Source organism: Mustela lutreola, chromosome 9 (genome assembly GCF_030435805.1).
Source record: "Mustela lutreola isolate mMusLut2 chromosome 9, mMusLut2.pri, whole genome shotgun sequence".
Lineage (NCBI taxonomy): Eukaryota > Metazoa > Chordata > Mammalia > Carnivora > Mustelidae > Mustela > Mustela lutreola.
In genome coordinates this window covers 3,343,158-3,369,811 of record NC_081298.1, presented here as the reverse complement: position 1 = coordinate 3,369,811, position 26,654 = coordinate 3,343,158, and the positions used below count along the sequence as shown (strand labels likewise).

Below are 26,654 nucleotides of genomic sequence, written 5' to 3'. Positions count from 1 at the left end.
CAGGGCAGCATGGTTTGCTTTATTTGGGGGCAATGCAGAGAATGTTGTAACTGATCTTGTTTCTTTCTTCACGAGGGTTGCTAGGAAGCCTGTCCTCCAACTTCAATTCAAATCTCTTGTCTCTGCACAGAATCCTTTAGTATGTGTTTGTGTAACCATGGAATCTGGGGACCCCTGGGTGGCTCAGTCAGTTAAGCATCTGCTTTCAGCTCAGGTCATGAGCCCAGGGTCCTGAGATCGAGCCCCACATCATGGTCCCTGCTTAGCAGAGAGCCCGCTTCTCCCTCTCCCTCTGCTGTTCCCCCCACTCATGCTCTCTCGCTCTCTCTGTCAAATAAACAAAACTTTAAAATTAAAAAAAAGCAACAACCATGGAATCGTGTATTTTTTCACATGTTTTACCCCTTTCTTTTCTTTCTTTCTTTTTTTTTTTTTTTAGACTGCCGTAGGTATTTTTGTAAGCTCTCTGCCTCCTTTTTGAAACATGATGTGGGCAATGAGTAAACTCTGAACGAATAAGTAAATAAGGAACAATGACGCTCTTTTCTCCGGCTGCAGGATTGGGGGCAGCTCTGTTGTTGGAGGTTCTCGAAGGCGATCGGGACTGGGGAGCAGGAGAGTGAGAAGGGTGGGCACCCTTGCTCTCAGAGGCTGGGGCCGGGCGCCGTCATGATGGCTCCGAGCGCCAGTTTCTGTTACCCCGCGGCGCTCAGATCTCGGGCCTCTATTTAAGATACAACATAGATTTCTTCAAGGCACACATTTGCATTGTGTGTGGGCTGAGGTGCCTGGCTTCATTCTCTCTATATATACCCACACCATCCCGTGGGTATTTTTAAATGCACGTCTCGAGAGCCAGCTTTTTGCAGGGTGCAGGCTTATCGTGCCGTGTGGGTTTGCAAGGGATGAGGGCAAAGACGTTAACTTCTGGGCAGAGAGCTGCCAACCTTGAGCAGGGCAGAGCTCGGTCCCCAGGGTTACGGCTGCTGGAAGGGCCGGGAGGCCCCGTGGCCGGAAGGGCAGCGTGGGGAAAGGAGTCAGACAGACTCAGGCAGCGGAGTTGTGTGGCGGCAGCCGGGGCTGGCCAAGTTGTTGAGACCCGCACTGTTTCCCGCACTTGTCGCGGATCTTCCCGAGTTTGGTGAGGGCACCCCTCAGGTCCACTTAAGTGAGGGGTGTCCCAGGCTCTCTGAGACGTCTGTCCCCTGGCGTCTGATCGGCTTGCTGTGTGCATCGGGTGGAGCCCATACCTGGCTGGTGAAACAGGACAGAAAGCCCGACAGGCGCTCCAGCCTGGCCACTTGACTCGAAGGGAAACTGAGGCCCTGAAGTGGTCCCAAGCTTCAGTCCCTCATCCTTTATCAGTGTTCCCAGGGGAGGACCCTGCTCTCTACCCAGCTGCTAAAGCCAGAAGCCTGCCTCACCAGTTTTCCTCCTCCCCCCACATCACCACCAACAGCCCTGCAGCCAGCAGATTCCCCCCAGTGCCTCTCAAATCCACACGCTTCTTGGCGCCTCCAGCGACCGCCAGGGTCCAGCCTTGTCATCTCTCGTCCTGCGGGATGCAGCTGCACCCTGACCCAACCCTGCTTCCTCTGATAGGCCCATCTAATTGGGTTTCTGCTGGGTAATGGGAGTGATCTTTTTAAACCTCAAATCTCATTATGGGAGTATTTCCAGCTCCCTCTTTCCTGTTCCCATCTTGCTCAGAATTTCTCAGGGGCTATCCATGCCTTGTAAGATTAAAAACACCCAAACTCCTCCCCATGCCTGCTCTGGCCCCTCCTGCTCTTCTGGCCTCCTGATAACATGGCAGTCCTTCTGGCCTCAGGACCTTGACCCATGCTATACACCACCTGCACCACAACATGTGCAGACCTGGGATGTTGCCGGGCTGAGTCCGGCTCCCCCTTCCCGTCCTAGTCCAAGAACAACTTCTTCACCACAGTCCGTCATGTGTTCTGGTCCTTTGGGACGCCCAGAACCTACTCTCAGTGTCTGAGCTGGGGATCTGTCTGGTTCTCTCACCCGCCAGGTCATTGGCTCTGCGTGCTGCCATGTGGCGGTCTTTAGCAGGTGCCTGTCTGTCCAGGGTACCGTCGCACATGCGGAATGGATCAGGACCTCGAGTGTTGTGGGGAGGCCACGGGCCATACAGATATGTCTGAGATCCAGCAAGAAATGTCTTCTCTCTCCTCACTGTCCTCCTCGGAAATCTTCCCTGTTGGGTTGCTGAGGCATCGTGTCGGGGTGGTTTCAGATTTGGAATCCTCAGGCAAAGGGAACGTCTTCAGTTCACTGTCCGCAGAGCCCCTGCCTTTTGTATCCTGTAAGGGTCTCTGCTGCAGATGCTGCTATTACTAGTAATCAGTATTTAACGAATTACTTGCAGTCAGTCATACTGCCAAAGACGAGTCGTCGGAGGCCACCAGCAGCACTCCTGCAGTCCAATGAAGTCAGTTTTATTGAACCTGCTGTGGCGCAGGAGGACATACCATCCCGCGGCCTTGGCAGCCTCCCCGTGAGAGGGGCTGCTTGTATGGTTTGGGGCATGAGCTGGATGGTTCTAGAAGAAATGCAGGAAGTGAGGACCTGCTCTGGGTTAGATACTGTCAAGAGACAGGCTCCTTCCACTATGGGGTCCCTGTTCAGGAGGTGACAACAAATTGGGGGCAGGAGGTCATGGTTAAAAAAGCAGGACTCGGCCACACGCTGCTGTGTGGCTTCCTGCGTGTCCTGGCCCTGGCCTCGCCTGCCCTGGGCACCGTCCCCTGGTTGTCTGTGGGGTTGACTTGTGCTCTGCTCACTTCTTTATCGCTTGTTTGTTTGCTTTTTCTATTTCTGAGGGCTCGTCTCTTAGGGAAATTCAGCTCTTTGCCTGAGACACGAGTTGCAAGTATTTTTCTTCGGTTTGATGCTAGTCTTTTGACTGCTTAGAGTGATTTTTGTCATACCCACATTTTCATCTTTATGTAGGTGAATTTATCAAGATGTTCTTTCATTTATGGCATCTGGGTTTCATATCATAGTTAGAAAGGCCTTCTCCACCCTGAGATAATTTTTTAAATGTTTTATTCTCCTTATGCTTTCATTTTTTTTGGTGTATTTTAAGCTCTGATAAAGCTGGAATTTATTTTCGTGTAAAATGTGAGGGACAGAATCAAGCTACTTTTATTCCCATTTACCGCCGATCGCCGTAACTCCGTGTACCAAGTAATCCCCTATTCCTCTGACTTTCCTTTTAATTCTTTAGAGATATTTTAAATTCCCATGTGAGTTGAGGTCTATGTTTGGACTTTTCATTTTGTCTCATTGACACCTGTCTATTCTTGTAACAAAACCATATTGCTTTAATTATCCCTGTATTATATATGTGTTCATAAGAGAGAAATCTGTGGTTCCTCTCATACCTTATTTCTCTTTCAGTTTTTTTCTGGTTTCTTGTTTATATCTCTTTTTCATTTAAACTTTAGCCAATCTGCTCTTATGTCTCTGGAGTCTCCGATAACATTAGGAGGATTTTAGACCTACGGGGACAGGTGCATTCGAACCTGGGGAATGCTTGCAACCTTCAACGTAGTCCTTCTTTGCTAGAGGGAGCGTAGTGATTTTATCGAGATGATGCTGGGGGAGTGTTGGTGAAGAACCAAAGCTGGTCTTGTTTGCTGCCAAGGAGGAGTTTCATCAGCAGGTGACCCAGTATCCTGTCTTTGACTGAAATTTGCTCTTTTAGGGCAAAGCACTGCCTTGTGCTGTGTAGATGGTGGAGGCGAGGACAGAACTAAGGAAGTCAGCTTTGATCTCCACTTTGCTGGTGGTCTTGTGAGCGAAGCTACAATGTAGCCGATGCGTTTCTTTGTTTCAGTGTCAGAAGCCAGTTCTGTTAGAGGGGTTGGTTGGCTCCATAGAACTTGTGGGGAGAATGTCCCACGTATCCAAGCACAGGAGCGAGCCGTGTGAAACCAGGCCTGGCAGGCGCTTCCCCAGCAGGACCACGGGACCGGAATCACAATAAACAGAAGCGGGTGAGGATCCAGAAGGTCACACGTGGCTCGGCTCCGGGGTGCCCTTGCCTGTGCTTGCTCTGAGCTAGCGTCTGCCTATAAATAGCATCTGGCCAACCGCCCGTGATGATTTTGACTGTCCCTTGCCGGAGGCCTGCACTGCTGGCTCGGTCAGGATTCTGTCGTGGGTCTCTGTGACCTCGAGGAGGAGGAAGTTAGGCGATGATGGATTCTGCTGATGTTGGCAACTAATAGTTTTGGGCAGCGTGTCTCATACCCTTCTCTGCACTCTCCCTCAGTTAACCCTTCAGCCTTCCAGCACCCCTTGGAGGCAGGTGTTTTATTTATCCCCATATTACAGATGAGGAAACTGAGTCCCAGAGAGTGCATGGCATAGCTGCTCACCGCCCACAACTCCTCATCTCTTTTATGTGAAAATACAAACTGCAGGAGACATAATCCCACTCCCCGGGGGTGAACGTCGTTGGTGTCTTGGTCGAGCTTGTGACAGTGTTTTCCCCATTCATGTGTGCAGACGGGGATTTCATACACAAAATACTGTTTATGTTGTATTCTGTGCTTTTTTTTAATTAAGTTTTTAAATTTTAATTCCTGGAGAGTTAGCATACAGTGTTATATTAGTTTTACTATAGTCTGTGTTTTTCACCCCACATTATTTTTGTGACATGAATATCTTATTGAGGGAGGGTCTGGGGGTCAGGCAGTTTTCATTTTACACCTTAAACTCCATGACTATGTAGTTAATGGGGATTTACCAGTATCTACCAGTATCTACCTCACAGAGGTATTTGGCTCTGCTCCCGGGAGGGCTAAATGAGCTAAAGCACTCAGCCCAGCTCCGTAGCTGTCTGCTGTACACTTTCCAGTGTGTTCCATGAGTTTGGGATTACAACAGACAGTGTACGAGGCTCCAGGTATCCCCCGCCTTCCAGAAGCTGGTCTTAGACCACTTTGCTTTTCTTCTCTCTCTCTTTTTTAAAAGATTATTTATTTAATTATTTGGCAGAGAGAGAGAGAAAGGGAGAGGGAGAGAGGGAGCACACACAAGCAGGGGAGCAGCATAGGGAGAGGGAGAAGTGGGCTCGAGCCCGACGTGAGGCTCCATCCCGGGACCCCGAGAGCATGACCTGAGCCAAAGGTGGAAGCTTCACCGATGGAGCCGCCCAGACGCCTGAGGTCACTTTGCTTTTATAAAACACCTAGTTAGTACCCGTTTTTGCTAAGCCCTAAGCAGAAGAAATCCAAAGATGATTTTTATAAATGCACTCAGCGTGGGCGGGGCAGAGAGCCCACGAGCTGTCACAGAGGAAAGCCCACCTCCCCCCTCTGCCCCCACCCCCGCCCCAGGCAGTGAGGACGGCGCCCCCAGCTCCTGCCCCAGGAGACCCACGCAGCCTCTCAGCCTCCAGCCCCCAGAGTCTGAGCCATGCCTGGGGGCCTCTGGGCTTTATCTCAATGTATTTTGCGCATCTGTTATTGAGATGTGGCCTCAGGTATCAGAAAAACCCAAGAGAGGTTATTTTTGGGGACTGGAATGGCTAAAAAAATTTATTTTCCGTATAAATTCATGGCAGTTCCTTCTTTGCTTATGTTATTTTGGCTTATGAAAGGTTTCATAGGAATGTTCTATTTTCAATAGCGGGAGGAGCCTGTATTTGGAAGGTCACATGCCAAGAGACATGCTCTATGGTCTTTTTGGTGCTAGTGCAAAGTAAAATGACATGGAGGTCAAAGCGGAGAGCACTTATGGGTTCCCCGAGTGTCAGAACGACAGCGGCTGGCCGCCAGTGACAAGAGCGGTCTGGTGACGCAGATGCATGGCTGCACACAGGGCATCCGTCAGCAGCCGGCGGGGAGAGCCAGCCTCGCGGAGGGCGCTCGCAGGAGTCTGTGACAGGGGCCAAGAATGGGAGTGGATCGGAGTCAGGCCTGGGCCGCCTCCTCCGGACGCGGTGGGACCCGCACAGTGTCCACGGCGGCTAAGCGCGCCGGGTCTGCCCCAGGCAAGCGTGTCCTTGTCTCCACTTGGGCGCGCTGCTCCCCGCGCCCGGGGCAGTGTGTGCGTTCGTGGGGGGCATTCGTACACCAGCCCGCTGTGCCGAGGAAGCTGGGCAACTTGGCGAATACTAAGGAGGTTCCCCCGGACTGGGTCAGCCCTGCCGGGCTGTCTGGGCAGCTGCCCACGAAGAATGCCGACAGCCTTGAAGAGGAGCCGGCCAGCAGCGGGCCCCTTCATCTTGGCGGGACCCAGGGCAGCCTCTCGGGATACCCGGGTCTGCTCCGGGGAGACTCACAGGCTGGTGAGCTTCTTCCCAGCTCACTCTTGCTTTGCCTGAGTCAACACCGGGACGCTGGAAGTGTCGAGCTCTCCGGCTGGACAAGCGGATGGACACTGACCGTCTCAGCAGTAGCCCAGAGACGAGTCTCCGAGTGGACCCGAGGGGGATGCGCTTCATCTAGACATCTGGGCAGGGAGGGGAGAGCGCTGGTGGCAGCTCGCTGGTGATGTGACCAAGATCGCTCATGAGTTCCGTTCCCTTTGGTTCTTAGCAAGGCCCTGGGGGTGCCATATGGTCCCACATAACAGGCTGTGAAACTGAGGTTCAGAGGGTTGAGGTGAGACGCCCGGGGTGGACAGGAGCCTGGGAGCCTTCTCTAGAGCCTTCCACAGAGGTGGCAGGCATGGGCGGCTTCCTTACCGCTTTCTTCCCAGCGTGGGACAGCCTCCTCTTTTACTGATGGCGGCAGGAGCAGTGAATTCGGATGGGTCACAGATTCGTGTCATGACTTCACGGAAGGAGGGAGAGAGTATGTGTCTGTCACGGTGGCTCAGACCCACTTCTCCGTGCCCGTCGTTGCGCACAGAGGCCCTGGCAGATCCCAAGCAGGGGTTCATGGGTCCACAGGCGCCTCGGCTGGAGACGGTTGCTGTTTCCTAGCCACGGGACTGTTAGCAAGTCCCAGGCGCTTCCCCAGCCTCGGACGGCAACGATTGGTTAGTAACCCACGAGGACCAAGGAAACGGTCACTGAGCATAGGGTGTTTTAGGTAGTGCACCGGCCAAGAAAGGAACGGAGAAGACGGGAGAAGAAAGAAAGAGTGGGGCATTTTTCACCCAAGGGATTGACTAAGCCATGGAAATCTTTGACAATGTCAAGTTTGGCCAAAGTGTGTGGGAACAGCTGTCAGGCATCTCAGGTAGAGGTTGGTGTGGTCATTTTGAAGTGGTGGTTTGGCAGACTCGAGGGAAACTGGTAACGTGCTTCCCCGTGTCTGTTTCTAGGCAAGGAGTCATGGCACGGAGGCCAAGGGGGATCCCTCTGATGAGGCCATTGTGGGTAGTAATAAGTCATGAAAACAACCCAGATAGCCTCATGGGAGGGGCCTGCTAGATCAGATCTGGTATGTTCTTACCTGGGATGCTGGGCAGTAGTTACAAGCACCAGATTAAATTCCTATGACAAATTCAAGTGCAAGAAATGTACAGTGTGCTCTCTTGTTTGCAAACCTACCCCCCCCATGTAAACAATATCATACTAGATAAGACTGTGTGGGAATGTGGCTGGGAGAGAGGAGAGAGTGTGTGTGAGCAAACACACCTGCAGGCAAGTGTGCACGAGCACTGGCAGTCTTGGCCTGGAAAGGCACGAACCAAATCCATCCCGTTGTTCCTTCAAGGAGTGGAAGGATCCCTTTGCCAGGGATCCTCACTGCGAACATGGTATGTGTACGTCACCACAGATACGCCCCAAACAACGGCACTGACAACTACCAGTTCTATGTGTTTAATATGTTATACTCTTTGCTTTTGCTTATTTTTGTTTATTTTTAAATTTATTTTTAAGTAGGCTCCACGCCCAGCTTGAAGCCCAATGCAGGGCTTGAACTCATGACTCTGAGATCAAGACCTGAGCTGAGATCAAGAGTCAGACGCTTAACCAACTGAGCCCCCCAGGCGGCCCTCTCTGTGCTTAAAAAAAAATTTTTTTTTTTACTATGTGGAGATGTTAAAGAAATAATTTTAAAAGCAAGATTTATTTCTGGAGGAGTTTAGAGAGGAGGGCTGAAGACTCATATTTTAAGTTCAGGGTTGATTGGTCTTACTTTTGTAGGGTCATTTTCTCCTAGAGAATGTTTTCAGCAGACACTTAATAATTGCTTATCATGTGTATGGGTCCAGAACAGTCTGTGGTCCTAGTTCTTTAACTACTTGGCACAGAAATAAATTCTCTAATCGAGTTCATCTTGGGTGATTTTTTGTCTCCATTTGATCAAATCGCCACGCTCTGGGTCACATAAGTCACAGAATGTGGAGAGCAGATCAGCAGTGCCTGGGACCTACATTCAGACATGGTTTGTTCCAGATGTCCCTGTGTTCCTGCTGATCCCAAATTTGCAAGGCCAGAATCAGTCCAGGGGTCATGTCTGAGCTATAAAAACATCAGAAAATTGCTTGATTAATAACTGGAAAGGGATGTTGCTTATTTTTAGCAAGAGCAAGAGCAGGGAAATATCACAGACCAAGCCAGGGAAGGATGGACACACCAAACCCTGAGCCTCTGTCTTTATCCGCCACCAGGCGTGGGGCAGGGGTGTGGTTTGCTGGGGGACGTCCGCACATCCTTATGTTACATCCTGGGCTCCATCCAGTGTAGCAACCTCTAGATTCAGGGCCAAGAGCTACAGGACACATATCCTGAAACAGCAGCTTCAAAAGCAGAAGCTGCTGACTCCTAAGGAAATGGCGATCCTCCATGTCCCCCTGTGACCTGTGAAGCCCTGGGATTCCTTTATGCTATTAGTTGTCCTGCCTCCTGCCTCCTATGTGTATGTCTCCTTTTAAATCACCATGGGCTCTGGGTCTTGTGCCTGGTCTGGAAAATGGTTTTCTTTCTTTCTCGTTCCCCCTTACATTTATTTTAAAAATATTTGAATAGAAAAATTGCGTGTTTGTTAAGAAAAAATGAAGCAACAGGAGAAGGGGCACACTGTCATCATCATTGTCACCGCCTTATCACCACCACCACTATCATCATCACCACCAATATCACCGTCACCACCAATATCACCGTCACCACCACCATGATCAACATCACCACCCCCATCATCATCATCACCACCAATATCACCATCACCACCAATATCACTGTCACCATCAATATCACCGTCACCACCAATATCATCATCATCATCACCATCACCACCATCATCCACAACATCACTACTGATACCATCACCACCAATACCATCACCACCATCATCTTTACCACCAGTATCATCATTACCACCATCAACAACTTCACCACCACCATCATCATCACCGCCAATATCATCTTCACCACCATCATCATCACTACCAATATCACCACCATCACCACTAATATCATCATCATCACCACCATCACCGTCATCCACATCACTACTGATATCATCAGTATCACCACCAATATCTTCAACATCAGCACCATCATCACCACCACCACCATCATCACCACCAATATCACCATCATCATCAGTTATGAGACAGGGGAGCCCCTCCTCCTCCTCTTCACTGGCTGCCCGACTCTCCTCTTCTGGCCTCTTGTTTGACTCCTTGAAGATGTACTCACCCTGTAGCATGCATGCACACATGTGTGCATGTCCTTGCTTTTCACAGTCATGATGGCATTCTGTGCACGCCATTTGGTACCTTTTCTTACTTGGCAGTATTTCTTATAGAGCATCCTGTATCAGTCCACATTCTTTCTCTGTGCTGCCTGATGTTCTAAGGAGAAGCATAGCAAAATATTCTCCTCCAGGGCCCTGCCCACCAGGATACTGAGGTTGATTCCAAATGCTTGTCAATGAAATCAGCTGTAGCAAGAGCACTCACCTGTGCTCACCTGCGAGGACACTCATCTTCATTCTTGGCTTCCGATCTGTCTGTAACGTGTGTTCTGGTGATTGTAACCGCTCAGTCAGGCAATTTCATCTGGATAGATAGGAAAAATTGACATGCAAATATATTATGCCAATTTATAATCAGACAGAAATTAGCAGGGATTCCGTTTCTCAACCCCTGCATGCCACCTGTCCATCAGGCTCTTGGGGCACCAGTCACTCTGAGGGTCGAGTTAGTAGATCGGTTCCAGGAGGATGGAAAAGAAAGGACAGACACAGGTGGGTTATAGGAACAATTACAACAGCAAGTCTCCTGTTTAAATAGATTTCATTTTTTAGAGCAGTTTCAGGATTAGAGAAAAATTGGACAAAGCTGAGTTCCTATATATTTCCCTTACATTTCTCCCATGACTGCCCCTTTGCAGTAGTGTGATACTTTCGTTACAAGTAATGGGCAGATATAGATTTTTAACGTAATATGGATTTAAATATGGAATTTTTAAATTCATTATTTAATATTATTATTTATAATATTCATAATATTTATTTATTTATAAATATTTATTTATTATTATAAATAAATATACATAAATATACATTTATATTTATATAAAATATAATTATAAAAATATATTTATATTTATATATAAATTTTTATATATTGTATATAAATATATAGAAATTATATATAAATATTATATATAAAATTTTATATATATGAATAAATATATAAATATAAATTTATATAAATATATAATATATATTTATTTATTAATAACAAATATTCTTTAATATTAATTATTATTATTAATTATATTTATTATATATTTATTTATTATATATATTATAATTATTATTAATATTAATTAATATTGTTTAATATTTGTTATTCATATTCATTCAAATACGTTAAATATGGATTTAACGTAATATGGATTTTACGGTTTTTAAGTAACGGAAGTCCACAGAGCACCTCGGGGCTCCCTCTTGGGGGTGGGCATTCTGTGATGTGTAACGTGCAACGTATCCACCTTTACGTCACCGGATGGAGTAGTTCACCTCCCTGAAAATGGACCGGGCTCCGCCTGCCCCTCGCTCCCTCCCTCTCTCAGCCCCCCACAGCTTTGCCAGAGCAGGAAGGAGGTCATCCCCGTGGAGTGGTACCGCGCGCACACTGCTCGTACTGGCTCTTGGTGCTTGTGAACCCTCAGGTCTTGAGAACTCCTTTCTGTTTATCCTTGGATATTCCGTTGTTTCGAGATGCCACTGTTTGTCTGTTTCTCTACCAGGCTGGGGGCAGCTCCAGTACACTTCCTCCTGGCCCAGTCTTTTTTGAAGAAATGTTTTCAAGGCATCTGGGTGGCTCAGTGGGTTAAGCTGCTGCCTTTGGCTCAGGTCATGGTTTCGGGGTCCTGGAATTGAGTCCCGCATCGGGCTCTCTGCTTGGTGGGGAGCCTGCTTCCTCCTCTCTCTTTGCCTGCCTCTCTGCCTGCTTGCAATCTCTCTCTGTCAAATAAATAAATAAAATCTTAAAAAAAAAAAAAGAAATGTTTTCATGTGCAATGGATGAATCACTAAATTCTACCTCTGAAACTAAATTTTAAAAAGAGTTAGAGTTTACCCATGAGACTGCACCTGGAACAGCACCCGGGTGCTCCCCACGACCTGAAACCCAAGTGGCCTGGGCTCCGCCACCCTCACTGCCCTGTCCAGCTTCACCCCCTCCTGTGTCTCCCCGCCCTTCCTCTACTCTGCAGCTGGCCACACTTCCCGGAACCACGCTGAGTCCCACACCAGCACCTTTCGCTGCTTCTTCCCTCTGTCCTAAAGGCTCTTGTGCCAGCTCTCTCCCTGGCTGGGTCCGTGCAGCTCAAATGCTACCTCCTCTGAGAAGCCCTCCTGGACCCCTTCTGAAAAGAAGGTTCCCTGCCTGGGGGGTCCCCCACAGGCTCCTGTTTTGATTTCCTTTAGTACACTCTTCACTCCCTGAAATGGTCCCATCTGCTCGCTTTCTCTGTTACCTGTCTCCCCGCAGAAGGAGGGGCCCCGTGTGTCTCCCCCTGTCCCCATGTCCCAGCGCTAGGGTGGTGCTGGGGTGCAGAGCGGAGGCTGGAAGGATAGCTGTGGGACGAGTGAATGACAGTGATGGGTCTGACCGCTCTGATGCTGCTCAGGCTGGTCGCGTCACCTCGACACTGGTCGAGTTCATCCACGAAGGAGGGGACCTGCAAGCCTGTCTCCAGCGGTGTGGGTCCTGTGGCTGTCGGGGGGACAGTGACAAGTTTTCATGCGGCTTCTGCTGGAGTCTGGTCCACATCCCCTTCCCTCCAGAGCAGAAGGGCTGGAGCCCGCGGTGGTGTATCATCCTACACAAACACGTTGCGAGAATCAATTTCAAAGTGATCCTTCTTAAAATGAGCTTTCTCTCCTTTTCGTTTCCGTCCATGTGGCCTTGGAAGGATTTTTATGGTGATTCTGCCTGTCTTCGTTCCCGGCGTGCCGACAGGTGCCATGAATGCGTGCATTTCGAACGGGTCCTGAGACTTTCTGACAAAATTTCCATTTTCTTGTCAGTACTTATGAGCATGAATGGCCTTTTTTGGGGGGGAGGTTGGGGGGGAACTATCTACAGTTGGGGATGGTTTGGAGGTATTTTTGTGAGGACGTTTAGTCATTGGGGATCACTTGTTCCTGAGTCACGCATTTATTTTAAGCCGAAGTCTTTTGAAAGGTCATTTAGATTTTTCAAATATAGTAGGCAAATCATTGTCTCACGTTTCTTCTCCTCACCCATTCTTGACTGCAACAAAGGAAATTATTTTCAGAGAAAGAAGATTGAGATGATGCTCAGGCAGCCCTGGGAGAACAGAGCTTTAATACACCCTGCGAGGTGCTGTGTCTTTTTATGGGGGAAGGATGGGGTCCGAGGTAGGAAGTGGTGAGAATCTCACCCAAAGTCTCATCTCTAATTATGAAATTATGACATGTCACATGACGGAAAGATTTTCAATAAGTGTAAGAGAGAAAATTGTCACCCAAGTTGCACCAGATAACATTAACTTTTGGGTGTATTCTGTGTGTGTGTGTGTGTGTGAGAGAGAGAGAGAGAGAGACCTTGCGGATCGGACAGTAAATACCAAGCAGGCAGCCCCTCACCCGTCTTGTTGTTCTCTAGGTGTCTGTCTACCCCGGAGAAGCTCAAGGCCAATTACTGAATGAAATCAAGTTAAGTATATATGCATCACATCTCTCAAAGCAAAATTTGGATAGTACTTTATATTTCGTTTTGTATCCGGCTTGTTTTTCACTTAAAATACCAGCAGTTCCTTATGAAGATCTCTTTGAAAACATGAGGTTTAATAGTGGAATGTCCTCTCATTGTATGAACACCAGCTGGAAGCCCCTTCCTCCAGCGACCCTCCAGACCCCCTTCATTCATTTTTTGCGGTCCATCTTCAGAAGCGGAGTTCTTGGGTTGAAGGGCAGGAACGGATTTTAAGCATTTTATATGTTTTTGCTAAGTAACTCTCCAGAAGGAGCCAAGCTTCACTCTCCTCCGCGAAGCATGAAGTGGCTTCTCGGGGTCTGCCTCATGGCTAGTGGCTTCGGGGCACCCTCACGGGACAGGTGGATCCCTACTGTGTATGTTAAAAATATTTGTTCCAGGGAGTCATCTTCTGCTGGGGTGGTGATATGGTTGTTTTTCTTTTTTTAAGCAATGTGTTTTCATGTTCAGAAGCTTTGAAAATGATGAGGTCAAATCTACTAGTGTTTTTTCTTTACGGCTTCCCTAGTTTCCTTTATACCTAAGAAGGTCATTCCCACTGCCAGGTCAGATGAGTCGCTACACCCATTATTTTCTTCTGATCCTTTTCTGGGTTCCTCTTCTTTATATTTGACCTTCAGCTCATAGAAAATGCGTTTAGCATGAGGTGGGATATTTTAATATCCAGCCTCTCTCATTACCTACTTATATATTAATCATAATCGTACACTAATTAAAATGTATTCAGTGTATGTTTTAGCGGGAGACCTACCTCATTATGTTTTGGAGTTTTGGAGAATCCACAACTTTGCCACATGGAATCATCCTGTTCACGAACATGGTACCTCTCTCCACTCTTTGGGACTTTGAAAAAATAATTCTGTTTAAATTTTCTCGCTTGTTGCCAAGGAGTTCAACAGCGTCTTATGAGTTTTGCATCTGTGTGTTCAATGCTGTGTATCAGTTATTACAAATGGGATTATTCCCTATTAGATTATCTGGGTCATTATTGCTGACTAATTAGGAAAAAAATTGTGGTTTGGATCTGATCATTTTGTAACAAGTTACCTTAGAAACTCTTCGTGTTTAAAATAGCTTTCCCAGTGGTTGGCCTCAGCCCTCCAGGTATAGATACGACCCACCAGTCGCCCACAGGGCCAGTACTGGAGGGAGGGCATGCGTCCCGCCCACTAAACGTCAGCTGGGTCCATCCTGTCACCCCTCCTGCCTTTTCAGGGTGCTGTGCTCCCTGTCCCCGTACGGACTCCTGTTCTGACCCAGTGAGATCTCCCCGCTCATACCTCTTCTCTTACGGCTCTCGCTGCCAGGGTAAGGACCCTTCTCTCCTTCCCCGTCTCACTCACCCCTCATTCAGAGCCACTTCCTTCAGGAAGTCTTCCTGGACGTGCCCACTAAGCCGATCTACCTGGTCCCTGTTTCCATGAGGGCACTTTCCTTTCTCTGGAGGCGGGGCCCCTTGGGTCTGCTCCACGGATGAGACCGGGTAGATAGTGAGCGCTCTGCACCTCTAGCTGGCAGGTGTCAGGGGAGTAACCGGGTCCCCCGGGAGGATTTGGGAGGCCAGCCAAGGCTGCCTGTGATCTGAGTCTGGGCCCCCACCCAACGGTCAGGCGGGGGGGAAGTGCCAGCCTGCAGCATTCGGATGCCGGCAGGGGACAGTGCTGCTCGCTTGGGAGTTCCGACTGTGTTTATGTCCCAGGACATGGGCAGACCCCGTGTGATGCTGACAAGTCCCCTCGGAAGCCACGTGAGGTCTGGGACTTCTCATTAACCCGCGAGGACGTGACAAAGGGAGCTTCCCAAACCACGGCATGTTTCCCACACGCTCTCCTCTGAGCCTTTCTGGCCTTAGTGAGAGCCTTTCCTGAGGCTCTTGCACACATGGGTCATAGTGACAAAGGGCACATTGACCCCGGCCAGGGGGCGGGGCCCACAGGAAGCTCCTCCTCATCCCTCTCAGCAGAGACCAGGCTCTTGGGCTCCTGCCTGGATCGCATTAGCGCTAATGGACAGTCCGCTTGGGCCGGCGGAGATAATGGAGCCGCGTCCCCCCGAGCTGTTAAGTGGGAAAAGAAGTGTCTGTTCTGCTTTGCTTGTTCCAATCTTGTGAGTCGCTTAGAAGGCGAACACGTACCGTCACATGCAGGCGTGCAAGGCCTGGAGAACCAAGGGCCCTTGGGTCTGAGAGCCAAGCCCGATGGACAGAAGGACAGAGGGGGACCGTGCACAGCCTGGCTTCCCGCGGCCGGGCTCTGGGCTTGCTCGCCGGGGAGCCGCTCAGCTTTCTCTCCCGGGCTGCAAACACCTGCCCTGCTCAGCGCCCCACGTCGTCCGACCCTTTCCTCAGGGTTTCCCTCTCTGCGTCTTGTGCTTGGCTTCCGAGAAGCCTGCGGAGTCTGTCTGTCTGTCCCAGGGCGGGGGCAGGTCTGACTTGGGCAGAGTCAGGAGAAACCAGAAACGCCAGCCAGGGCAGCTGCATTGGGATGGGGCTTGGAGGTGTGGGAATCTTCTGGGTCGGGTCCGCTCTGCCCACCCACCCAGTCTGGTGTCTTCCCCACCGGCTCTGCCCGGACAGAGCAAGCAGCTCTGGAGAGCCCTGGCCTCGTGCTCTGCATGTCCAGCGATCCTTGCTTGGGAAGACAGACCTTAACCTCAGCAGTTGCATGAAACCTCCTGGGGCTGATTCTCATGGGGGGTCCAGGGGGCGCAGAGGCTGGGGGGGGGCATTAGGGTGAGCTGGGCTCATGCTGCTGTCACTCCCCGAATGTCTGAGGGACTCACACCCGTGGCGTGTGTTCCTCGGATTCTACCTGCCCTCAGTGGCACCGCGGAGGGGCGCTGCTTGCGCATGTCCTCGGGGTCCAGCCTTGATCGCGAGGCTCCTGCAGCACGTGTCTCCATGGCCACAGCGGCAGGAAACGTTGCTGGTAAAGCATCGGCCCAGAGCGGCCAGCGGGGTTGTAGTTCTCCCCTGAGGGAGACACCTAGCATCTGTCAGCAATGACAGAGGTACTCCAGCTTCCTCCGCTGGTCCCCAAATCCTCACTTCCTGCCCCTGCCCCCAGGGAGATGATCTCGGGGTCCCAGCCAGTCGCTATAGCTCCTTGTCCAGCACACCTTTGGGGGACAGGTTGTGGTTTTAGATCATGTTCAGATGGGGCTCTTGTCGGCTCAGAGACTTAAGACTGGCCCCCCAGCTCGCACCTAAGGTTTCCTGTGCTTCCATCAACACTCGGGAAGGGGACAGAGGGGAGGCCCACGCAGCTCCCAAGTTTCAGGTCTGAAACTTTCCCCTCCCTGGGGGAAGGGAATTCCTTGGTCAGACCCTGGTTTTGTCCTTGGGATGAGCTCCCAGGGCACAGTTCTTAACGCACTGCCTTCCCCCCCGCCCCCCACCCCCCGCTCCACCCCTCAGGATGACCTCTTGTCTCATATTCTTGGTGGGTTGTGACAAGAGATGTTGGAAGACAAAGTGGTCCTGAGCAGTATCTCAGCCTGGAGGGTCAAATCCAAGGACCGGTTATGCAACAGACCGTGCCTGCTTTTATCTCATCTGCTGAGAGTCTGGGCAAGGTAAGCCACTCAGAACTCATTTGTGGGGCTCTGGTTGGCCTCACCAGCCAACACCCACACCTCCATTCTGTCTGAGATGTCTGTGCGATGTGCCCTCCCTGTGAGACGGAATTGGGGTGATCTGATGTTGTCAGATGCCCACAGAAGAGCCATAATCGTTGTCACTTTGCCAAACAGTTTCGTCCCTTGAAAGGATTTGCTAGACAGCATGTAAGTCCATCCCGGATTTTAACAAGGAGTGGGTCAGCAGACAAGAGTCGAAACTACCCTTTGTCACTCAAGGCTTTCTTGCGTTTGTGTTTTCTTGTCGGTGCTAATGAAGCAGGGGGAGCTTCTCTCCACCTTGCAGACCTTTGAATTTCTGGATTCTGTTTCAGTGCTGCTGGACCTCGTTCTCTGGGTGGGCGTTTTCCATGGATATTGGTTATATTGTTGAGGATTATTGCCTTCATCTTGGGAGGAATTTGGTGGCTTCTGAGCTGAGAGTTAGTGTCTACTTGAGACTTAAAATAATCCTTAGCATTTCATAATAAGCAATTGGATGTTTCATGCCGTGTGTATCCCCTTTGTCACTGGAGCATTTAGAAGCCAGTGGAAATTCTGGGTGGGGTGGGGGATTTGGTGCGAGTGGGACGCTCGCGCGTGCTGACTCATGTTCAAGTCCCTTGACTCAGGGTCCCAGTGCCTCTGTGATTACGTAAAACCATCTTCGACATTTCTGATGTGCAGGTTACGGGGTGACTTGTAGTCGCTGTGTATGGTCTTTTATGGGGTCCTACCACCTACACAGTATCGTCTGGTCCTTTGCAAAACCTGCTGAGCTCGGGTTTTCTCTGTTTCGGAGGAGAATCAGTGACATTTCAGGGAAGGTGCTGGTAATTGGTAGAGTCTAGTTTGATGATCGCATCTTTCTGATTCGGTGATAATTTTTCCCTTTACTTTTCCAGATTGGCTTCTGGAAAGATTTCTTTTAATCATCCATGGTTTACCACTCGAGTTAATAGATGTATCCTAACAAGCACAGAGAATCTTATAATAATCGTTTGGGTATTGTGGACAGGAATGGCAAAGAGAGAAGTGGCCCCACTTTCAGACCCAAGAACTGCATTCTCCCACTTTCGGACCCAAGCTGGATGATCTTGGGGTCTGAGTGGACCTCAGGAGGGATGAGTCTGTAAGACACCAGATGGTAATGGTCTTCCTTGGATTGTGACGAGGGTGACTTACAGAACTTGGTTTGTTCTTTGCGAGACGGTGGTAGGGTCACGTGAGGGCTCGAAGCGCCCTCCGCAGGGCATGGCGGACACAGTAGCAGCTGGGTTTGCTGCTACCCCTTTAGGCAGACACACACTCTGGACTCCTCCAGTCTCCAGTTAGGCTTTTTTATTCTTTGTCAGTTCTCGTCTGGCTCCTGGAAATACCTGGCCCCTTGCAACAGCGCCTTCCGCTCTGCGGGTTTCACCAGCGGCTCCATCAGTGACTCCCTTATCGTTGGTCCCGTCCGCTTCACCCTCGTCAGCGCTTCGCTCAGCTTCCAAGTCCCTCTGGGGTCTGCACACCCACCCTCCCTTCCTCACCTCTGTCACCATGGCTCCCCTCAGCCCCCAAACCTGCGTATGTCTTCTCTGCGACACAGCTTTCCCGTGATCTGCAAGCTCTTCCCTGCCCTCGAGGTCTAGGTCAAGCGCCACACCTTCAGGAAGACTACAAAGAGAACAGTGCTCGTCTGCATCACAGAGTGTTACGCGCTTTTGTGGAATATTTACAAATCACACGAAAAACACCTGCAGTCATACCAGCCAGTTAATCGCGGCAAATATTTGCATGGATTCCATTCATCCTTTTTAATGCAAATGTACACACACAAAATATAATAGTGACACCATACCGTGGAACTAATTATGTGTCCTGGTTTTAAATGCAGCTACTGGACCATTGAGTTTACTTACTTATGTATGAATCTGTGTCTATATTCCCGATTATTTCTTTAGAAATATAATTATGGCCAAGGTGTATAAAGTACTTGAAAGCCTTTGACACACATTGCCAAAGTGGCATTAACTTATACTCCCATCTGTGCTAGATTCTTGCCTTTCCAAATCTTTGCCAACTCTGATGAGTTGATTTTTTTAAAGTTGCTTTTGGTTCTACTACCAATTTGGTAAAAACGGAAACAATATTTTATTTGTTTCTTTGGAATAACTTGGACAATTGGGTTTTCTTTTCATATTTTTACTGTTTACTTTTTTTTTTTTCCCCAAAAGACTATTTAAGTCTCCTGTGTACTTTCCAAGGGGCAGCTTTTGTTTTTCTTGTTGATTTTAGAGAGGTCTTTATATATGGAAAGATTTTACCCTTTGTTATTCCTTGTGAATATATTCCAGAGCTCATCTGACTTTGTTTTATATGGATTTTAAATGCAAAGTTTTAAAATATTCTTCTATAAGTTGGACTGCCCATTCTTTTGTTCTTGATGACTTATATTTCTTTTTTAAGTTTAAAAAGTTCATCTTAATTCTGAACCAGTTTCATTTTTTCCTAGATTTTCTACCATTGTACTTAATGAATTAAGCCAGGGTTGATCTTAGGGGAAGTACCCACAACTGCCCCATGTGACCTTTTCCCCAACACCTGGTTCAGATTCTGCCACCGCTTCCTTTCCTGCAACTGTGGAAGTGACTTGATTTAAGGGGTCTGGGTGGCCACGTGCTGGGGTCTGAGTAGGAATATGCCTGCAGCTTTGTGATCCTTTTCCAAGTCCGGAATGTACCCCTGTCGTCCTGCCTTTTCGTCGAGGTCTCCTCCCAGAAGGACTTCTGCCTTCCAGGGGTTTCTGCTGATTGGTGGCTTTGTCTTTGCTTTGACGGATAGCTCCTCAAGGACAGGCGCTGTGTCTTCTCACAGAGCGTGGCCCACCCTGGAGCCGGCCAATTAGAACTCCAGCAAATGTATCTGTCACACCACACGTGCAATTTCTTTCAGGTCATTTTCTGGTTTCCTTGTATTTTTAGACAACCTGCAATTCAGGAAGCAAATATATGCCATTTTTCTGTGGCTCTTGTCTCCAGGCTGCAGCCCCAGCCAACGTGACTTCCTGCGCTGTTGGTGGTAACCGGACACTTGGTACGTCAGGGATGGCTTTCTCCAGCCGTGATTTGTAGCTACTCTGAAACGGGAGTTACTTGTATTTCAAACCAAAACGTTATCATTTTAATTATTGTATTTCCTTATTCCTATTTCAAACCAAAACATCACACTGGGATATAAGATGATGTGGAAACATCCAGGAAGGAGGTCTTGACCGAACAAAATGCAGTGCTTCCTCTTTTCATGTCGGGATCGGGGTTTGAATCCCTGTTGGAGCCGTGATGGACATGGGGAAGCAGATGACCTTCCAGGCTCTTCCGAGTGCTCTTTGACCACCTGCAGTCTGGCGGGCATCTCTTGGCGTTCACGTTCAGAAGCCCAGAGAAATTTTAATCATTCCTATTTGTTTTTCTGTTTTTTATTTTAACACTTAAATATGTTCCTGGGTCTGTTTGTTCCTCACCCCCCCACCAAGAATAGGCGTTTGAAAGACAGGTTTGTATGTTTTTTTAACTTGAAAAAGTTTTAGGAACATTTTATTGCTACGTAGCACTTGCATAAAAAAATAAAAAACTGTTAAGTGTGCAGACCAGCTAAGTGAACGGGCCTTGCACTGGTATCCAATGGGGAAACCAAGCCATCAGTAGCCCAGAAGACTCTGGGTTCTTCAGTTAGGATTCCCCAAAGAGATCTGCAGTCGTGACTTAGAACAGTCTAGGTGAGTTTTTCTTGTTCCCAAACCTTTCACAGTTGAGTGAGTGCGACTGATCCTATATTGTATCTGGCTTTTTGTGATTGACATCACATTTCTGGGCATGCCCCCCCCCCCCCGCCAGAGGCGGTGCTGGTTCACCTGTCTCTCTGCTGGCTGGTACTCTGTTGGGTCACTATCCCACAAAGAGGTCATCCTACTGGGGATACCCCTTGCTGTTTCCAGTATTTGACTGCTATGAATGGTGTCCCTAGAAACATTCTTACTTGTTTTTGTTTATTGGTTGGTTTCTTTATTTCCTTTTTTGTGGGGGGGTGGTGAGGATTGCTGGGTCAGGTGGTTTGATAGGTTCAGCATTAGCAGATCCTGCTGAACAGGCTTCTAAAGTGGGTGAACCACTGTCCACGCCAGTGTCCCCCCCAGGCCAGCAGTGGGGAGTTCTGTTTACTCCGTAGTCTGGTCCCACCGCTGATGCCGTCACCTGCTTTAAAACATTATAGCCCTTGTAGCATCCACGTGGAAATACTACGTTGTGATACAACTGGTGTTTCCTTGGAAATGAGTAAAGTTTGAACGTCTTTTCATTTTCTTTTGGCTCTTGGTAGGTCTCCTTTTCGAAATGCCTTTTAGGTTCTTGTTCGTTAATTGTATGAGGAGGACAGTGCCCGACTTTTAAAAAATAATTTCTAGAATTTTAAAAAAAAAAGGTATGGTTTAGATTGAGTGCTTGGGTGGAGATAGAGATCTTGAATATTTTCCCTTGACATGACTTGCCTTTTCATTGGCCTAATAGTATTTTTTGATGACAAGAAAGATTTCATTTTAACATAGGCCCCTTTATTTTTTTTTTCATTTTTGTGTCTTGTTTGAGGAATATTTGCTCATCCCGAAACCAGTAAGATTTTCTTCTACGTTTTCTTCTAGAAGTGTTAGTATTTTGTCTGTGATGTCTAGAATCAGAGCTGACTGTGATTTGGTGTGAGGGAGGGATCGAGAGTCCGTGTTTCCATTTGGGTGTCCCATGGATTCAGCAGCAAGTTGGAGAGGCTCACCCTTTTCCAACCCCATACTGCGTAGCTGTGTCCCTTTCTCCTGAGTCACGCTCCACGTGGATGTGGTCTGTCTACACCATTCTCTATTCCATTGTGCTTTTTGTCCACGTGGATGTGGTCTGTCTACACCATTCTCTATTCCATTGTGCTTTTTGTCCTACCAACAGCATGTTGTCATAGTTATTATGCATTTATAATCAGGGTATTTTGATAGTATAAATCTTAACCACGTTTATTTTTATTCTTCAAGATTGCCTCAGCCATTCTTGGTCCTATGCATTTCTCTATACAATTATGAAATTTTGGGGGCACCTGAGTGGCTTAGTCAGTTGAGCATCTGACTCTGATTTCAGCTTCAGTCATGATCTCAGGGTCATGGGATCAAGCCCCGCATGGCGCTCCACACTCAGTGGGGAGTCTGCTTGGGATTCTCTCTCTCCCTCTGCTATCTCTTACTCTCTCTCTCTCTCTCTCTCTCTCTCAAAATTACCATTTAAAAAATTATGAAATTTTGAATTAATTCTCTCTCTTACACACACACAGACACACACAGACACACACAGAGTTGTGATTTTTTTAAAAAAGATTTTATTTATTTTTTTGACAGAGGGAGATCATAGGTAGGCAGAGAGGCAGGCAGAAAGAGAGAGGAAAACAGGCTCTCCCTGAGCAGAGAGCCTGACTCTGGGCTCTATCCCAGGACCCTGGGATCATGACCTGAGCTGAAGGCAGAGGTTTTAACCCACTGAGCCACCCAGGTGTCCCCAGAGTTGTGATTTTGACTGGGTTTGTATTGACCCTATGAATTAATTTGGTAAGAAATGAAATCCTTAAAACATTTAGTTTTTCAATCTGTGGACCTGGTGTATCTCACATTGTATTTAAGTTATTTCCCTTTTCTCTCAGGACTGCTTTCTCTGTGGAGGCCTCGCGCACATCTTTCACCAGATTTATTCTGGGGTATATTTTTTTGATGACTTTTAAATGATCTCATTATTTAAATATGATTTTTTAAATCTTTGGTTCTGGCATATAGAAATATAATTTATTTTTTAAAAGGAACCTTCTATGTAATAACCTTGCTAAATTAACTTATTCTAATTTTAGAGACTCTTTTGGATTTTCTAAAAACATTACTCTGGAAAAAAAAAAAAAAAAAGATCGCTTCATTTCTTCCAATCCCATACTTAAACTTTTTGCTCCTGTCGTGCTGGCTAATATCCCTAGTGCACTTTTAGAGAGACATTTTTAGTCTTCCTCCTGGATCTCAGAGGGAAAGCTTCCAGGATTCCTTCAGTAAGTATGAGTTTGCAGGAGATACTTCGTATCTATTCTTTACGAGACCAAGGAAGTTCCCTCCTATTTCTAATTTGCAAGCGGTCCTTAATTATGCATGGATGTGGACTTCTATCAAGGACTATTTCTGTATTTATCGAAATGATCATATGACCTTTCCCCTGTATTTGGTTAATGTCATTCCACTGATTGAGGAACAAGTCCAGGGGGAAAGCAGTATGATTGTTTCCGGAACGAGGCCGGCAGGCGTGTGAGTTTTGTCTTCCCGAGTACCTCTGTATCTGACTGACCGGCTCGTGGGCAGCATCTGAGCAGGCAGGGGCGTGGGAGAGTCTGGGCTGCCCCCTCCACTGCTGGCCACGCACTCTTCGGGTTCTGTCCGTGAGTCCTGCCGGCCTCATAGAAAGGATTCCTCTTCCTCCATTCTCTGCAAGGCTGCCAGTATTTCCTCCTCATGGTGGCTTGGTGGCTGGGGGTGGGGGGCTCTGTCAATCCAGCTGATGCTCCAGCAGATGCTTAAAAGATTCAGAAAAGACCCTTCTCAGATGATTGCAGACCAAGCGACAGCCAAGCAGGTGGAAGCAGGGGGCTTGTCCCTGCTTTCCTTAGCGGGAAGATTCATTCATTCAGCAAAAATCTCTTAAATGTCTGAGTGCACCAGGCTCTGCTGGGTGTTAAGGGCCCTGTGGGAGCCAAACCCAAAGGCCACGTGCCAGGGAGTTTACGCTTAGGACAAAGGAGTGCTTTCAAGGCCAGGTTGAAGGTGTGTCCCTGCCCTTAGGGCCCCTTGTCCCACGCCCTCCCAGCGGCTGCCGGCCAGACCCCTTCTCCGGCTTCTTGGTCCCGCTCACTTCCCTCCTGGTCTCCTTCTGTGTTTCCATACTCTGGGGAGTGCTGTGCCCCACGTGGCTCAGGGACACTTCCTGCTCTGCTCCTACCTCCATCCTTCCTCTGTGAGCCCGGCTCATTCTGAAAGGTCATTTCTTCAGTGAGGGGTGGGCTGGCTGCGGTTTTAAATGTAGTAGATGAGTGGAGACTTGGAGATGTCATAAGGCCAACAGTTACCGCCGGAAAGAGAGTTCGTCACAGTTCCCAAGAGAAGGGCACAGCCACGCCAATGACCGGGAAGCCCCGGGGTGGGTCAGGAGCCCCTGGGAGCGAGGGGGAGTGGTCGACAAGAGCCTTTACTGCGGTGTCCCAGAGAAGCAGGCTTGGGCTTGGCTAGGTTGGATGATTCCAGTGGGTTCTGGAACACGGGGGCTGCTGTTCCTTGTCTGGGACACGGCCCTGGGGAGTTATGGCAAGTGGATGGTGTCCCAGAGCCCGAGACCCCGTGAGGAAGCACACTGGGGTGTGGCTCCAGGTTGCTTGGCTTGATCTGCCAACCAAGCTTGTGGGCAAGTTGTTTACTGCTTGGCTAGCGTGGGGAGGGCTGTCCCTCCAGGGTCAGTGAAGCTATCCATGTCAGAGCACCGGAACGCAGAAATAAAGAGACAGTAGTGTGGCCCCTCGGGCTCACTGAGGGTCTTCAGGCACAGGCTCAGAGCCCATTCTCCTCCCGCAGTTGAGTCCTGTGATTGTTGTCGTTTTAATGGTGCTTGTTCTCACCAAATTGTGGTGCTTCCTGGGGACACAAGCTCTACTCGTTCTGCTCAGCCGAGGAGTCCCTGTGCCCCATGCAAGGCTGGGCACACGCTAGGCGCTCAATAAAGGTGTCCTTCTTCCCTTCCTTTCTAAAGCGTTCTGGAAGGACATGAGTAGGGGAAAAAACACGGGGGGAAAAAAACAAAACCTCAAAAAACAAACCAAAGCCAAACCAACCAAATGCAGAAAATGCAGATTAAGACCAAACCCATCTTGCTTCTGCCATGGGTCCCCGCACCCAGCACGGCTGCGCTGTCTGTATGGGTGGCGTACGTGAATGAAGGGTGGGGACTTCAGCTTCCCTCGCGGAGGACCACAGAAACGGTCATCACAGCGAGATTGTTTCAGAAGTGACTTTGTTCCGACGCTCATTCTGTTTCTGCCACCAGCAGTACATAGAGACTGCTATTTTTTGTTTTCATGAAAAATTGAAGGAATCCTGGAACGTTTATTCACGGCATCCTTTTCGGCAGGGTTAACGATCCTAATAATGAGAATGGCCGGCTGACTATTTAAAATTTGTGTTGAGATCATTGTGGGTCTGCAGGCAGCGTCAGAAATAATTGAGAGGGATGTGTGTGGCCTCCCCCGGTTCCCCCCAGTGCCAGACTGGAGGGTCGCCGCCTGCCGGACATACTGACGTGGACGCGGTCCCTGAATTTGTCACACCGGTCAGCTTGGCATTCCCATTGAAGGACCTGTGGTGCGTGCTTTGTCTCCGGTAATCGTCACAGCAGCCCTGCATGCGAGATGGTGTCGTTGCATGTGTCCTGGAGCCTGGGGCACTAGGGTGGTGAAGTCAGCCTCCTGGCCAGGCCCGCACCACGTGGCAGAGCGGACTCACCCCAGGAGGCCTGGGCCGATGGGAGCTGCAGCGCATGGCTCTGTCTCTCATTGGAGATCATCGAGGAAGAAATTAAAGGGCAGGTAACAAGAATTTTGTTGGAAAGGTGTTTTTGAGTATTCCTCCCAAATCGTGCCTTCTGTAAGTCTTCAACGCCGAAGGCAAACTGTGAAGGTTCAGGGCACCTGGGTGTCCGAGAGGAAGCTCTTTGAAAACCTGCGTGCGTCATTCGTGTTTAGTGTAGCGGTGGATGGACTCGTGTCCTGGAAGAGCTCTGCCTTTCAGGTTTGCAGGTGTCCCGACGAGGTTTGGGAAGAAGTCCCAGGTGGTAAGAAAACTGGGTTTGCCATGTCCTCCTATGTTCTTAGAAGCCAGGGCGCTAAGGCCACCTAGCAGGGAGGTCAAGACTCCCTTTTCTGTCTTCTTCCCAAGACTTTCTCACTTGGGAAGATCGGAAACAGCTTCCCCAAGGCCTGCGAATAGATCCTGGAGTCCTTACAGGTGCACGCTCTGCCGCCCGCACATTCTTTCCTGCCCGGTGAGTGGTGTCCAAGCCCACCCGCTTCCTTTCCTGGTCCCTGCGTGGCTCTGGATGTCTCCCGGGCAAGGGGCTCCTCGCTGCCCCCCAGCATTTCCTCACAGAGCCCGCAAGTGTGGGCGCCGTGCTTGGGCTGAGCTCCAGGAAGACGCCGCCCCAGGGTCTGCGGCGCCACCTGCCAGGGCCACGGGCACTCGCTCCTTGAGTGCCTGCACCTGGGGGCAGAGGAACAGGGCGACCATTTACAGCAGCACGAAGGGCTCATTCCTCAGACTTTGGTCTGGCCCCTATGGGTGACGTAGGAGAAAACTCGCAAACATTTCCAGTCCTACTCACGCCCCTGTTACTTCGTTATAGAATGAGATCCAGCTTTGACCTGACTGGGTCGAACTGGACATGGAACTGCCGTTTCTGTAAGGCAGCGACGGCTGAGTAGTGGTGGTGGCGAACATCCGGTGTCTGTAATACGGTAAGTCCCACCGGCCGTGGAGGAAGGTACAGAGCCGCACTTGGCATGGCTCTGTGTTTTAACAAGGGCATCAGCATCCTTCCGCGGATTTCTGTCGCGTGCTGCAAGCAGCTGCTAGTGGGTGGGGCACCGCGGTTGGCCTGTGTGCGGCCTGTTGTCACCAGAAAGCCCTCCCTGTCCCCAAGGGACAGGAATGTCATCATGAGGGCCCTTCCTTACCTAGAGAAGAGCCCATCAGATCGCATGAA

General features: G+C 49.2%; 1 protein-coding gene across 7 annotated transcripts in view; it reads left to right on the top strand.

Moving 5' to 3' along the window:
* PHACTR3 (phosphatase and actin regulator 3) overlaps positions 1-26,654 on the top strand; it is a 220,428-nt gene that overhangs the window by 88,330 nt on the left and 105,444 nt on the right. The window contains exon 1 of one of the 7 annotated variants that reach the window (XM_059132911.1): positions 19,867-19,887. The exons of the other annotated variants lie outside the window; for them this stretch is intronic. The gene's annotated coding sequence lies outside the window, so the exon portion shown is untranslated. Of the gene's footprint in view, positions 1-19,866; positions 19,888-26,654 lie in introns of those variants that run through there. 7 annotated transcript variants of the gene reach the window in all.